Below are 16,069 nucleotides of genomic sequence, written 5' to 3' on the forward strand. Positions count from 1 at the left end.
GAACTATTAACTTATGCTATATACTTTTTAGTTCAAGGGACTTCTATAACTTTTTGATAAATAGCTCCAATAAAATAAATATGTCTTTGTTTATTAACATGTATTTGTGCCTGTGTTTTCCTGCCAATCAGGATCATATTTATGTCAGTTAAATGTTTAAGATCCTAAAAGTATAAATGTAACCTAACATCGTGTCAAAATAAAATAGCATTCTGTGTTTCAGGGATTACAGTTTAACTAGACTATGCTTGCCTGCTGTTTCAGTTTTCATAACTAAATATAATTGTTAAATGTGAACTAGGTGAATGTAAATATGATAAATATTTTGATATCAATTTAGTGGCTTGGCTTCTTAAATCTATAATAACAGTATTTTTGGGTCTGTTAAAAGTATGCTTGTATAAATTATTAGTATACAGCATGTGAAGGAGTTATCTGTAGCCCCATTTTTATAGCAGCTCAATTCATAATAGCTAAAATATGAAATCAACCAAAATATCCATCAACTTAGGACTAGATAAAGAAATTGTAGCATACATACGTGATGAAACACTACTGAGCCATAAAAAGGAATGAAATCCTTTCTTTCACAACAAAAATGGATTCAAGTTGAGACTATTAGGCTTAGTGAAATACGCCAAATGTTATATGATTTCCTAGATTTTTGTAAATATACAGCATAAAAATGTAACATATATTAATGAAATTTACATTTTTGGATTTGATGATTGTTTATATTCCTTATGTATACACCTGAGGAACAGTGCTTTTTCTAGTTACTACTTGTTGAATTCTTTATTTAGTGGAAGGGTCAGCTTTTGATTATAAAGTAAATTGGAAGTATGTCATTGCAGAAACTCAAAGACAAAGAAAGAAAGAAGAGGGAGGGTAGGAGCAAAAGAGGTTACAAGGATAATTTGGAAATATCATTATTTTTAAAAAAACTGTACATAAGAGATACATGAAATTTGTTCCATTTATATAAATTTTAAAAATTTATGAAAAGTATTCATATATGACAATTCAAGACTACTTCAAAATAACTAAGAGCAAAATTTCTATTTTTTAATTTTTTTAATTTATTTTTTGACAGGCAGAGTGGACAGTGAGAGAGAGAGACAGAGAGAAAGGTCTTCCTTTTGCCATTGGTTCACCCTCCAATGGCTGCCGCGGCCGGTGTGCTGCGGCCAGTGCACCGTGCTGATCCGATGGCAGGAGCCAGGTACTTCTCCTGGTCTCCCATGGGGTGCAGGGCCCAAGGGCTTGGGCCATCCTCCACTGTACTCCCTGGCCACAGCAGAGAGCTGGCCTGGAAGAGGGGCAACCAGGACAGAATCCGGTGCCCTGACCAGGACTAGAACCCAATGTGCTGGCGCCGCAAGGTGGAGGATTAGCCTAGTGAGCTGCGGCGCCGGCCAAAATTTCTATATGTAAGAACAAGCAGGAAAAGGAAAAAAGTAAAATCAAAAATAAATTTAAAAAACAAAAAAAATTTAAAAGGAAAAAGAAAAATATATAAAATAGAATGAAACAGCTATATGTACTTTTATTAAAAACTTTTGCTCTTGTTTTTATTTTTTTTTTAAAGATTTATTTATTTATTTTAAAGTCAGAGTTACACAGAGAGAGAAGAGACAGAGAGAGAGTGAGGTCTTCCATCCAATGATTCACTCCCCAAATGGCCACAACAGCCAGAGCTGTGCCAATCCTAAGCCAGGAGCCAGAAGCTTATTCCTGGTCTCCCACATGGGTGCAGGGGCCCAAGGACATAGGCCAGCCTCCACTGCTTTCCCATGCCAAAGCAGAGAGCTGGATTGGAAGTGAAGCAGCAGGGTCTTGAACTGGCACCCATATGGCCAGGGCATTAACCCACAGTGCCACAGCGCCACAGCACTGGCCCCAACTCTTAGATATTTTTTAAGGGAATGTTTCAAATTAAATGTAAAAATATAAAATAGAAAATTAGGTAGGTAATTTTAAAAATATTTTTAAAAATTAAACATAAAAATGTGTTTTTGATATGTAAAGCTATAGAATAAAAGAGATATATTTTGACTAACAATCATAATTATCCTACAAATTAAACTATATTAAGAGTTTGTAAAAAAAACTAAATCTTTTGAGAGATTTGTTGACAGAAGTTAAATAAAAATGATTTATGTCTTTCAAAACTTAAGCTTTAGTATCAGAAGTACACTGACATAAAACTAAAACTTAGTCCCCTCTATAGAAGCAACAAGGTTTTCTTAACATATTGTTAGTAATAAGGTTATCATGACAGAGTAGGCAATGCCACTGCCTATGATGCTGGCATCCTATATAGGTGCCAGTTCAAGTCCCAGCTGCTTGAGTTCTGATCCAGCTCCCTGGTAATGGCCTGGGGAAACAGCAGAAGATGACCTAAGTGCCTGGGCCTTGCCATCCATGTAGGAGACCTGGAGGGAGCTCCTGGCTGTGGCTTCAGCCTGGGTTAATCCTGGCAGTTGCAGATATCTGGGGAGTCAATATCTGCAGATGGAAGATCTCTCTCCCTCTCCCTTTCTCCCTCTTTCCCTCTCTCCCTCTCTCTGTAAATCTACCTTTCAAATAAATACATATATCTTTTAAAAAACATGTTAGCTGATGATTTTAAGAAGTCTTGATCTTTAATTTTTTAAGAATTATTAATTTATTTGAAAGGCAGAGGTACAGAGAAGCAGAGGCAGAGAGAGAGAGAGACACCTTCCATCTAGTGATTCACTCCCCAGGTGGCTGCAATATGATATAACAATATGATAATTTGTGGGTTATCAGAACTAAAGTAAGATTTAAAAATATACCACCTGGAATGTGAAAATGAATATACTGGACAAGATTTTAAAAACTGGGTACTTAAAATTGTTAACAAAATAGAAATTGTCATTCTGTTGATGATATCATATTGTTGTAATTGGCTGTCCCTAGGATACTGATGATTCACACAAGTGATAACAGTAAATTAAAACAAAATAGAACAAAATAAAGGCAGCTGCTGCCACGGGGCGGGGTGGGGACCGGGAGGAGGAGGAGAGTGCAGAGGCTCGGGTGGGTGGGTTTGCGCCCCAGCAGGACGGGTGGGGGGGAGCCAGTGAGTTTCCCGCCCAGGCACCAGGGAGAAAGCCAAAAAAAAAAAAAAAAAAACCCCAAAAAACAAAAAACCTGTGGGATTTATTTAACGTGATCTTGGCAAATGCCTTCTGCCTCTTCTTAGCCAAGACCCTCCACTCTTCGGCCAGCCCTTCCTCCCTGCAGGGCCCGAGCTCCACCGCTGGCGCCCTGGTGACTGTGTCCAGGCGACTGAGCTGTGCGGAGAGGAATCCGACTGCAGCTCCAGCTACCGCACACTGTGGCAGTGCCTGGCGGGCCGCGACCGCAACCCCGGGCTGGCCCACAAGGAGTGCCAGGCGGCCCCGGAGGCGCTGCAGGAGAGCCCACTGTGAGACGGCCGCTGCAAGTGGGGCATGAAGGAGCTGCAGTGCCTGCAGATCTACCTGAGCCTCCACCCGGGGCTGACCGAGGGGGAGGAGTTTTAGGAGGCCTCTCCCTGCCAGCCAGTCACCTCCCACCTCTCCGACGTCTTCAGGCTTGCCTCCTCTTCTCAGGGACAGGGGCAGACCCGGCGGTCAGTGCCAAGAGCAACCAGGCCAGCAACCTGAACGGCAACTGCAAGAAGCTGCGCTCCTCCTACATCTCCATCCTCAACCCAGGAGCTCGCACATGGAGCTCTGCAGCTGTTGCCAGTGCCACAAGGCCGTGTGCCTGTTCTTCAACCGCGTGCCCAGCAAGTACACCTACCACATGCTCCTCTGCTCCTGCTGAGACCAGGCGTGCGCGAGCGCCGCCACCAGACCATGCTGCCCAGCTGCTCCTACGAGGACAAGGAGCACCTACCTGCCTGGACCTGCGTGCCCTGAGCCGCACCGACCACCTGTGCCAGTCCAGGCTGGCCAACTTCCACACCAACTGTCGAGCCTGCTACCGGACACTCACCTGCTGCCCAGGGGACAGTTACCAAGTATGTCTGGGCTCCTACGCGGGCATGGTTGGCTAAGACATGACACCCCACTACATGGACTCCAGCCCCACTGGTGTGGTGCAGCTGCCGCAGCGGGGGAACACAGAGGAGGACTGTGAGAGGTTCCTGAGGGACTTCACTGAGAACCTGCACCTCTGGAATGCCATCCAGGCCTTCAGCAATGGCACAGATGTGAGCGTGTCCCCAAAGGGCCCCTCTTTCCTGGCCACGTAGGCCCTCGGGTGGAGAAGATGCCTTCTCTGCCGGATGACCTGGGTGACAGCACTGGCCTGGGCACGAGTGCCATGACCACCTGCCCTTCTGTCCAGGAGCAGGGGCTGAAGGTCTACAGCTCCAGAGTTGAGCCTGTGCTTCAGGGAGCTGATGACAGACATCATCCCAGGAAGCAGCAAGGTGATTAAACCCAACTCAGGCTTCAGCCGAGCCAGGCCATCAGATGCCTTGACCGCGCTCCCCCTCCTCATGCTCACCTGGGCCTTGTAGACCCCACCCTGGGGAACTGTGTCCACAAGGCTTCTGGAAGCACCTCTGACAAGAACTCCTGCCTGACACAGCAGACACAGAAACACACGAGACAACCACACACACCTTGCAAACAAAACAAAACAAAATAAGACAAAAGCGAGTCTTGTCTCTGAGCCTGTCTCCTCCCAGGTTTCTTCTCTGGAGAAGTTTTTCTAAGCTGGACAGACAAGCAGGGGGGCAGCCTCCATCCTCGGCTGGAGTTTTCTTCTCTGGACCCCTTTGAAGCAAGAGACCAAGACCCCTGCTGCCAGGGGGACTGTGACTGTGCCTGCTGCAGGCTGAGGCAGGGCAGCCCATGCTGGACACCTGCCAGGGGCAGCGGGCACTGGGAACCTGTGGGTCCCATCTGCCCCTCCTCTTAGCTGCAGGAGTGTTGACTGCTTCTGTGCCCTCAGCAGGCCGGTGGGCCAGAGTCTGGCATGGGTGGGGGACCCCTACAGAAGGGGTGATGTACCCTGAGCTCCCTGGGAGGCATGGATGGCAGAGAGCCCAGCCCAGCCCGCCTGGGGCACCAGCTCCAGGGTGGAGGTGGGGGCTTCTGTCTCCTTGGTGGCAAGAGTTTTAGGGTCAGAGAGAAATGAGGCTTTGTTGGTGCTGGATGGGTGGGTGTGGTCTCACTGGAGAGGGGCAGCAGGATCCGGCGGTGGGTGCATGTCTCCAGCAGTTGTCTGCATGCCCCTCTCCATCCCTGAGACCTAAGTCAGCTGTACATACAGTCTTTCCAAATGTGTGTATATGCACATCACATCCGTGTGTCCTGTGGTTCCCTGTTTTTTTCCTTTTTTTAAGAAATGGACCTATCGAAATAATACCCCTTCCACTCCTCCCTCCCAAGATGAATGAAAAAGTGTTATTCTAAAGTTTACTTTTTTTTTAATTTTATTTATTTATTTATTTTTTGACAGGCAGAGTGGACAGTGAGAGAGAGAGACAGAGAGAAAGGTCTTCCTTTTGCCGTTGGTTCACCCTCCAATGGCCGCCGCGGCCGGCACGCTGCGGCCGGCGCACCGCGCTGATCCGATGGCAGGAGCCAGGAGCCAGGTGCTTTTCCTGGTCTCCCATGGGGTGCAGGGCCCAAGTACCTGGGCCATCCTCCACTGCACTCCCTGGCCACAGCAGAGGGCTGGCCTGGAAGAGGGGCAACCGGGACAGAATCCGGCGCCCCGACCTGGACTAGAACCCGGTGTGCCGGCACCGCTAGGCGGAGGATTAGCCTAGTGAGCCGTGGCGCTGGCCCTAAAGTTTACTTTTAATAACATTGTCTACAATGGGAACAGACAGCCCCTGGCCACTCCACTCCCTCTGTGTGCCTGGCTGCTGTCAGCCCAGCTGGGGCTGGGGCTGGGGCCCCTGGTCTGCATTAGTGGTTAATTAAGCAAAAGGCGCCAATAAAAAAAAGAATACATGTGTTACAATTATATGCTAATTACTGTAATTAGTGCAGGAGCAATGGTAGAGTAAGAGCCAATAAAAGCAATTTGCTACACAATGTTCCGTTACAATTAAATAATAATTAGATAATTACAAAAAGCTAAAAAAGTTAAATCAAGTAAACATCAGGGCAGTTACCAGGATACTATCTGCGGTATTCTCTTGTGTTGACTGATGCTACCAAAAATCTCAGTACTAGTGATAAATTCGGAGTTCCCTAAAACCACAAAATAGTTTAAAAATGTGTGATTCTCATAGCATGAACAAATACTTTGGTGATAAACCATTCAGAAATACTGTGTACATGAAGGATTCCAAGACAACTTAGACATTTTTCAGAGGGCTAATAATCTTACAATGAGAAAGCCAATGCAGCTGTCTATGGGCTCTTGATGCTAGATCAAGATACACTAAGAAAATGAAATTATAGAAATTATATGTAGGTAATATCTTTGAATTCAAAGACAAAAATGGATGGGTGTAATTTTTATAATAAAATGATGTTGTGATAACCATGAGTGAATAAAGTATTTTGGCAGAAACAATGAATGCCTAGAAATATAATCAAAATCATATAAAAAATTGCAGAAACTAAAATCCAGAACAGGTCTTGACCTTTCCAGAGTGATCTTAAAGGAACAAGAGCACTATTAAATTTCAACATCAATAGGAAAGTAATCCCATAAAAAATCCAAAAAGGGTGAAAAGCATCCTTGAAACAAAGAGTACTCTGGCCTAGATGTCTCTGAGAAGTTTTGAAGATAGAAATTGCTTGTTCCAGAATTTGGAGTGAATTGACAGCACAATGAAAAAGCTAACAAACATGGTCACATGCTCAGGGTGCTAGCACTGGTATGCACTATGATTTGATGATATAATTGGGAAATATTCAGAAACTCAAATACAGGGCCAGTGCCACAGCTCACTAGACTAATTCTCCACCTGCAGTGCCAGCACCCCACGTTCTAGTCCTGGTTGGGGCACTGGATTCTGTCCTGGTTGTTCCTCTTCCAGTCCAACTCTCTGCTGTGGCCTGGGAGTGCAGTGGAGGATGGCCCAGGTCCTTGGGCCCTGCACCCGCATGGGAGACCAGGAGGAAGCACCTGGCTCCTGGCTTTGGATCGGCACAGCGGACCAACCTTAGTGGTTACTTGGGGGTTGAACCAAAGGAAAAAGGAAGACCTTTCTTTCTGTCTCTCCCCCCATCTCTCTCACTGTCTAACTCTGCCTGTAAAAAAAAATAAATAAAAAATAAACTCAAATACAAAGTAAAGCTTAAAAACCTTTCTACGTCCTGACACCATTAAGTTATTAGAGAACATTGGAGAAACCCTTCAAGATATTGGCACAGGCAAAGAATTTCTGGAAAAGACCCGGGAGGCACAGACAGTCAAAGCCAAAATCAACTATTGGGATTGCATCAAATTGAGAAGTTTCTGTACTGCAAAAGAAACAGTCAGGAGAGTGAAGAGACAACCGACAGAATGGGAAAAAATATTTGCAAACTATGCAACAGATAAAGGGTTAATAACCAGAATCTACAAAGAGATCAAGAAACTCCACAAAAACAAAACCAACAACCCACTTAAGAGATGGGCCAAGGACTTCAATAGACATTTTTCAAAAGAGGAAATCCAAATGGCCAACAGGCACATGAAAAAATGTTCAAGGTCACTAGCAATCAGGGAAATGCAAATCAAAACCACAATGAGGTTTCACCTCACCCCGGTTAGAATGGCTCACATACAGAAATCTACCAACAACAGATGTTGGCGAGGATGTGGGGAAAAAGGGACACTAACCCACTGTTGGTGGGAATGCAAACTGGTCAAGCCACTATGGAAATCAGTCTGGAGATTCCTCAGAAACCTGAATATAACCCTACCGTTCGACCCAGCCATCCCACTCCTTGGAATTTACCCAAAGGAGTTTAAATTGATAAACAAAAAAGCGGTCTGCACCCTAATGTTTATTGCAGCACAATTCACAATAGCCAAGACCTGGAACCAACCTAAATGCCCATCAACGGTAGACTGGATAAAGAAATTATGGGATATGTATTCTTTAGAGTACTATACCGCAGTAAGAAACAACGAAATCCAGTCATTTGCAACAAAATGGAGGAATCTGGAACACATCATGCTGAGTGAAGTAAGCCAGTCCCAAAGGGACAAATACCATATGTTCTCCCTGATCGGTGACAACTGACTGAACACCAAAAAGGAAACCTCCTGAAGTGAAATGGACACTATGAGAAATGGTGACTTGATCAGCATAGCCCTGACTGCTAATGGACAACTTAATACATTATCCCTCATAGTATTTTTTTTTGTCTGTTCTACTTAATATGACTGGTTTAATTCTGTAATTATCACACAGTTATTCTTAAGTGTTGAAAATTAACTGAAATGTGATCCCTGTTAAACATAAGAGTGGGAATAAGAGAGGGAAGAGATGTATAATTTGGGGCATGCTCGGGCTGACTTGCCCCAATTGGTAGAGTTGGAAACATACCAGGGGATTCCAATTCAATCCCATCAAGGTGGCATGTGCCAATGCCATCTCACTAGTCCCAGTGATCAATTTCAGTTCACAATTGATCATAATGAAAGGACTAAGAGTCAAAGGGAGCACATAAACAAGTCTAGTATCTGCTAACACCAACCAATAGAATAAATAAAGGGGAGAGTGATCCAACATGGGAAGTGAGATACTCAGCAGACTCATAGAATGGCGGATGTCCTAAATAGCACTCTGGCCTCAGAATCAGCCCTAAAGGCACTCGGATCTGGCTGAAAAGCCCATGAGAGTATTTCAGGCATGGAAAGCCAAGACACTCTGGCAAAAAGATCTCTGTGAGTGAGATCCCAGTGGAAAGAACAGGTCTTCAAAGAGGGAGGTGCCTTTCTCTGAAGGGAGGAGAGAACCTCCACTTTGACTATGACCGTGTCTAAACAAGATAAGAGTCGGAGAACTCAAGGGGCTTCCATAGCCTTGGAAACTCATAACTGGTGCATAGGAAGATTACTGATGCCATAAACAGGAGTGTCAATTGGTAAAGTCAACAACAGGAGTCACTGTGCACTTACTCCTCATGTAGGATCTCTGTCCTTAACGTGCTGTACACTGAGGCTTAATGCTATAATGAGTACTCAAACAGTATATTTCACTTTGTGTTTCTATGGGGGTGCAAACGATTGAAATCTTTACTTAATGTACACTAAACTGATCTTCTGTAAAAAAAAAAAAAAAGAAAGAAAGAAATTATCAATTCCCAACTTGACTCTCACTGGGATTAAACATTACAATAGGTCTGATCTGATTTCATCATCATTTAAAAAAATCATCTATTATTTTTCACTTTATGTTTCTGTGTGGGAGCAAACTGTTGAAATACTTACTTAAGGTATACTAAGCTGATCTTCTGTATATTAAGATAATCAAAAATGAATCTTGATGTGAATGGAAGGGGAGAGGGAGTGGGAAAGGGGAGGGTTGTGGGTGGGAGGGACGGTATGGGGGGGAAGCCATTGTAACACATGAGTCGTACTTTGGAAATTTATATTCATTAAATAAAAGATTAAAAAAAAATAAAAAAAATTAAAAAAAAACCTTTTACTTATTAGATATAGATTACATTGTGGTTACTGAGGGTAGAAATGCTATTTTGTAGGGGTAATAATAAAGTGATAAACACATAAAAGAGAATTTATTAAAAAATAGTTCATTCAATTACCTTTAAAGTGGAAAATAATGGGGAAAAGTGAATGGAAATAAAACAAAGGTCTTGGAAATTACCCAGAGCTTCATAGAAAACAATATTCATATTTACAGCTACATTTTGAGCATTCTACATGGCAGTTTAATTTATAATTCTCTAGAATTTCAGCCAAACTAAAATAATATAACCTCTGGGAACTAAGAAATATTGAATGGGTCAAGATGACTCTAAGAATCTGGGGACATGAAATAGTTGCAAAGACACTTTAGATTATTTCCATCAAGTCCATGTCGCAAAGATAAAGCCCCCCAATAAGTCCTGGGATTAATAATAGCATTTCTGATTCACAATCAGATACTAATGATAAAAATAGGTCACACAAGTGCATTAAAAACAATGATAAATAAAATAATGCATATTTAATAATATATAGGTTAAATAATAGTATGATCAGCAGATATAAAGATCCTTGTGGATTAAGAGTCTCAAATTATTTTACTCCCAGAAAATTTTTAAAATCATAGTGTGGGGAGCAATTCGGACTATACTGTTACTGGAATTAAGACTTATTCTATGCATCTGCTCTCCCACAATATGGCGCTGGGAGAGAAGTAAACAGCTTCCGCACAGCTGCCTCCAGTTCAACTGATAAACTGTAGGACTTGCTCCTGATTGGAGAGCAGCGTACTCGGCGTGTGGGCAGCCGAGTTAGGATTGGCGGAGGAGGACTATAAAGGAGGAGAGAGACGGCATGCACGAGGAACATCTATGGGGAACATCTAAGGGGAACACCTGTGCAGCCCCCGAGAAGAGCCGGCCGGCGGTGTGCCGCTCCCCTGCGGAAGTGGGGAATGCGGCCAGGGGGAACTGCCCTTCCACGGAGGTGGAAGGGATAGTAGCCAACCCGGGAAGAACCAGCAGCAAACCCGGGGAGGGCCGAGCAGACGAAAGAACAGCGCAGGGTCCTGTGTCGTTCCTCCACGAAGAGGGGGAGCGACATAATGGTGCCGTGACTCGGATATGAAGCCTAGGCAGGGCTTAGTGTCGTTCCCCCATGAAGACGGGGAGCGACATAATGGTGCCGTGACTCGGATAGGAAGCCTAGGACGGATTAGGAAACTTAGGAGGGAAGAAACGGGAAGAAGCAGGAAAATACCGGAGAGAGAGACTAGCGAAGAGCCTAGGGGAAAGCCGGACAAGAAAGGAGCCAGAAGAAGCTATTGAAAGCCTAGGCATAGACTCGAAACAGCCTAGGGAAAAGCCGGACGAAAAAGGAGCCGGAAGAAGCTATTGAAAGCCTAGGCATAGACTCGGATACGGACTACGGGGGGAAGCTGGGAGAAATCTCTAAGGTCGAAAGCGAAAGTGAAAGCTAGAACAGACTCGGATGCGGACTGTGGGGAGAGGCCAGGAGAAATGAGGGAGGAGTATCGTTGGAGGAAAGTTTGGGGAAACATACCGGGTAGAGAAAAATGTTAGGGAAATTGAAGCCGCGGGGGGCAGGCCGAGGCTGAAACGAAAGCCACTTTGGGATTCTCAAGTTAGCCCGGGAATAGGGGGTGAAAAGTTGAAACCGGAAGCTGAAACGTGAGCCTGGTTGGGATCCGTCTGATTAGCCCGGGGAGCAAAGGACGGGAAGCCAAACCGTGGGGCGGAGACGTACGCTGGGTTGAATTCGCCAGGCTAGCCCGGGGAACTTAGATTGAATGCTAGTGGCGGACACGTAAGCTACGCTGTGTTACTCGCGGAAGCCACCGCGTGCAGAGAGAGCACGGGGCGTGAATAGATAGGGAACGGGGCTGGCGTAGGCCGTGGTTCAGACGCGAAAGGGTTAAGCGTGGAGACCGCGGAGCGCGCGAAGCCAAGCCGCGCAAAGCCGGGAAGCTGCGCAGATGAGAGAGGCGCGCGGGCTGAAGCGGCGCAGAGCCGGGAACCCGCCGGCGGGGCGAGGTGCCGGAAAGCCGCAGGGATAAGAGAAACAGAAGTTTAGAAGTAAAGTGAGAAAAATAGGAATGCTGGAAGATAGAAATAAAATGGGAGAAATAGGAATGCCCGGAGATAGAGAAATAGAGAAATAAAAAGGCCTCCCTACAACACTGCAATGTGAGAGCTTGGATTCGGTCTGCCTAATCAAGTGAGGCGATGAGCACCTGCGGGCAGCTAGCAGCTTATGCGCCGCAGGTCACCGAAGACAGGCACGAATTAACATCAGTAAGGCTTCCCCACAATACAACAATATTAAGCTTGGATTCGGTCTGCCTGATTTAAGGCGGTAAGCGCCAGCAAGCAGCTCGACCAAAGCATGAGCTGCAGGTCACCGAAGATAGGCACGAACCAACACTAATAAGTCTCCCCCACAATACGGCAATGAGAAGGCTTGGATTCGGTTTGCCTGATAGGTTTTGTAAACACCTGCAGGCAGTTCTAGCAGAGCAGAGCATGCGCTGCAGGGCACCGAACACAGGCACGCATCAGCGCCTAAAAACCTCCTCACAACATGGCGAAGAGAGGACCCGGATTCGGTTTGCCTGATAGGACTTGTAAGAGCCTGTGGCAACTCTAGCAAGTAGAGCAGAGTGTGTGCCGCGGGACACCGAAGACAGGCGCGTATCAACGCTAAAAAATAAAAAGAAAGGGGGATCTGTGGGGAGCAATCCGGACTAGACTAAGTTACTCGAATTAGGACTTATTCTATGCATCTGCTCTCCCACAACATGGCGTTGGGAGAGAAGTAAACAGAAGTAAAGCAATCTTATACAAGAAAAACAAAGCCAGAGGCATCACAACACAGATTTCAAGACATACTACAGGGCAGTTATTTTCAAAACAGCCTGATATTGGTACAAAAACATATGCATAGACCAGTGGAACAGAATAGAAATGCCACAAATCAATCCAAACATCTACAACCAACCTATCTTTGACAAAGGAGCTAAAATCAACCCTGGAGGAAGGACAGTATCATCAACAAATGGTGCTGGGAAAACTGAATTTCCACATGCAGAAGTATGAAGCAATACCCCTACTGTGGGGAGCAACTCGGACTAGACTAAGTTACTCGAATTAAGACTTATTCTATGCATCTGCTGTCCCACAATATGGCGCTGGGAGAGGAGTAAACAGCTTCTATGCAGCTGCCTCTCACTAACTTGAGTGATGACCTGCAGGAGCTGATCCTGCTCCTGATTGGAGGAGAGCAGCATACTCGGCATGTGGGTAGCAGAGTTGGGATTGGTGGAAGAGGACTATAAAGGAGGAGAGAGACAACATGCACCAGGAACATCTAACGGGAACATCCGGATAACATCTGAGCAGCCCCCGAGAGAGCCGGCCGGCGGTGTGCTGCTCCCCCGCAGAAGTGGGGAAAGTGGCAGGGGGGCCCGCCCCTCCACAGAGGTGGAGGGACGGCAGCCAACCCGGGAAGAACCAGCAGCAAACCCAGGGAGGGCCGAGCAGACAAAAGAACAGCGCAGGGTTTAGTGTCGTTCCTCCACGAAGAGGGGGAGCGACACCCTACCTTACAATTTATGCAAAAATCCACTCAAAATTGGTTAAATTCCTAAATCTAAGACATAAAACCATCAAATTATTTGAGAACATTGGGGAAATCCAGCAAGACATTAGCATAGGCAAAGAGTTCATGGAAAAGATCTCAGAGGCATAGGTGATCCAAGCTAAAATTGACAAATGGGATTCTATTAAATTGAGAAGCCTCTGTACTGCAAAACAAATAATCAGCAAAGCGAAGAGGCAACTAACAGAATGAGAGAAATTATTTGCAAGCATGCAACTGATAAAGGATTAATAACCAGACTATATGAAGAGATCAAGAAACTCCACAACAATAAAACAGACAACCCATTTAAGAAATGAGCAAGGGACTAAACAGAGATTTTTCAAAACAGGAAACCCAAATAGCCAACAAGCACATGAAAAAATGCTCAGGATTACTAGCCCTCGAAGAAATGCAAATCAAAACCACAATGAGGTTTACTTCACTCCACTTAGAATGACTTTCACACAAAAATCATCAAACTTCAAATGCTGGCAAGGATGTGGGGAAAAGGCACCCTAATCCACTGTTGGTGGGCATGTAAGACAGTATGGAGAACCCTCAGAAATCTAAATAGTCCTATCATAAGACAAAGCCATCCCACTCCTGGGAATTTACCAAAGAGAAATGAAATCAGCATATGAAAAAGTTATCTGCACCCCCATGTTTATTGCAGTTCAATAGCTAAGACATGGAAACAACCCAAATGCCCATCAACTGAAGACTGGATAAAGAAATTATGGAATATATATGCCATGGATACTACACAACAGTAAAAAAAAGTGAAATCCAGTCATTCACAACAAAATGGATGAGTCTGGAAAACATCAAACTTAGTGACCAGTCCCAAAGGGACAAATACCATATGTTCTCCCTGAACTGTGATATCTAATAGAGAACCTGAAAGGCGCTCTCTAGTGAAATTGACACTTTGAGAAGCAGTGACTTGAACAGCCCTTATCTCGACTGTTTAGGAACAGTGTTTATTTTTCATGCTATTTGTCAAACTCTTTACTTAGCATAGAGTTAAACTGTGTGTATAAAGTCAATTGAAAATAGATCTCGGCCAGTCGGGGCGGCAGCTGAGGCGGAAGCTGAGGAGGAGGGCGATCCCCCAGCAGCAGGTACCGCCCGGCGGCTCTGCCCGGTCCCGGTCTTGGCGCGGCCCGCACCCCCTCCCGCGGGGGTCGCCATGCCCCTGGCGTTTCTGGCAGCGCTCAAGGCAACGCGGGCGCCCGGTCAGGAGCCACCTGTGCGGCTGCGTCCACTGGTGCTCGCGCGCCCGGCGTCCCTGGGACCCGCGGCGGGCGGCGTGGCCGGCCACAGCGACCCGCGTGGTTCCTCTGGCGGCGGGGCGTGCCCGCGTGGCCAGCGCGTGAGGGGGGCACGGACCGGCGCCGGGCCGGGCGTCTCTGGAGCCGCAGGGGAGTGGCGGCGAGGCACCCAGGGGAGTGTCCAGCGGGGCGGGCTCGCGGAGCCGCGGCGCGGTGGCTCTCCGTGCTGCGTGCGGCGGTGCGGGGGTCCCAGCGCTGTGTTCCGCAGGTCACGTGTGGGAGCCGGGCCTCTGGAGCGGTGGGGTGCGTTTGCAGGGTGACCGACAGCGGTCGGGGCTCCGAGATCCTCTGGGAGCTCCCCTGCCTTTGACCTCACCTGGCACTCTTGCAGGTGGCTGGCCCGACTCGGGGACGCTGGGAACTTGTGTCAGGCGTGCCCGTGATGTCCGCTGGCGTGGGGAACCCCGCAGTGGGAGGGTTTGCGGACTCCTGGGACGCAGCCTGTCGCCTCGTGGCCGGCCGGGAGGTGCAGTGCCATAACGAACCGTGTTCGGGGAAACCGAACCCGTGTGGCAGGTGCCTGCCGCAGGCCGTGCCTCGGGAGAGCGTGCGTGCCCGGAGGGCTGGATTCAGGCAGAGGTGGAGCGGGCGTCTTGCAGGAGTAGCCTGGCTGCTCCCAGGAGCACGCTGGATTCCCAGCTCCCTGACTATTGGCCAGAGCCCCCTGGAAGTGTTCCAGGGGGCCGGGTGGGACCCAGGGGTCCCTTTCTTTGTTGGTGCCTCTGGGATTGCCATAAAGGACGCCCTCCAGGAGCTTGAGGGTAAGGTTGCGCAGGCCCTGAGTCTGTGAGAGTTTGCTGGGGCAGGGAGGCACCGTGAATTCTCTACAGGGTAACCCCCTGTCCGGTATGTGCTGCGTGGACAAACATCTTTTCTTAACGTGGGGCGGGTGTTAAGCTCCAGCCTGACCCTGCTTGCAGTCCCCACCTCCTCCTACAGCAGGCGACCGGGGTTAGCAGCTTGGCTTGGGTCCCCTCCGTTCTGTTTTCACGTGCCATTCATGCGTGTGCCCAGGACAGGTGGGCCTCCCGGCGCTCTCCTGCCTGCGTTTCCACGGGCTCAGTTTTCTATCGCTGTGGGCAGGTCTGTGCTGAGCAGAGCCTTTTGCTGCCTTTGCTCTGGTTCTCCTCTCTGTTTAAACGCTTCACATGAAAAACAAAAACAACTGTTGCAGATTATGTCAGGTAGCGCTCTCACTTTTAAAAAAGATTTATTCATGTGAAAGGCCCAGTGACAGAAAGAAAGGAAGCTCCTACCCTCTGGTTCGCTCCCCAGATGGCTGCAACAGCCAGATCTGGGCCAGGCTGAAGTCAGGATCTTCCATGCAGGTCTCCCCCGTGGGAGGCAGGGGCCCAAGCACTTGGGCCATCACCTGCTGCCTCCCAGGATGCATTAGCAGGGAGCTGGGGCTCTCACCTGGGCACTCCCATATGGGATGCGGGTAGGGTATT

The 16,069-nt window shown here is 47.1% G+C and overlaps 1 long non-coding RNA gene and 1 pseudogene across 1 annotated transcript in view; both read left to right on the plus strand.

Annotated features, from left to right (window-relative positions):
• Positions 1 to 16,069, plus strand: part of LOC138848390 (uncharacterized) — a 54,174-nt gene that overhangs the window by 5,706 nt on the left and 32,399 nt on the right. The window lies entirely within an intron of this gene.
• Positions 843 to 7,810, plus strand: LOC138848387 (GDNF family receptor alpha-2 pseudogene; annotated as a pseudogene).

Source organism: Oryctolagus cuniculus, unplaced genomic scaffold (assembly GCF_964237555.1).
Source record: "Oryctolagus cuniculus unplaced genomic scaffold, mOryCun1.1 SCAFFOLD_57, whole genome shotgun sequence".
Lineage (NCBI taxonomy): Eukaryota > Metazoa > Chordata > Mammalia > Lagomorpha > Leporidae > Oryctolagus > Oryctolagus cuniculus.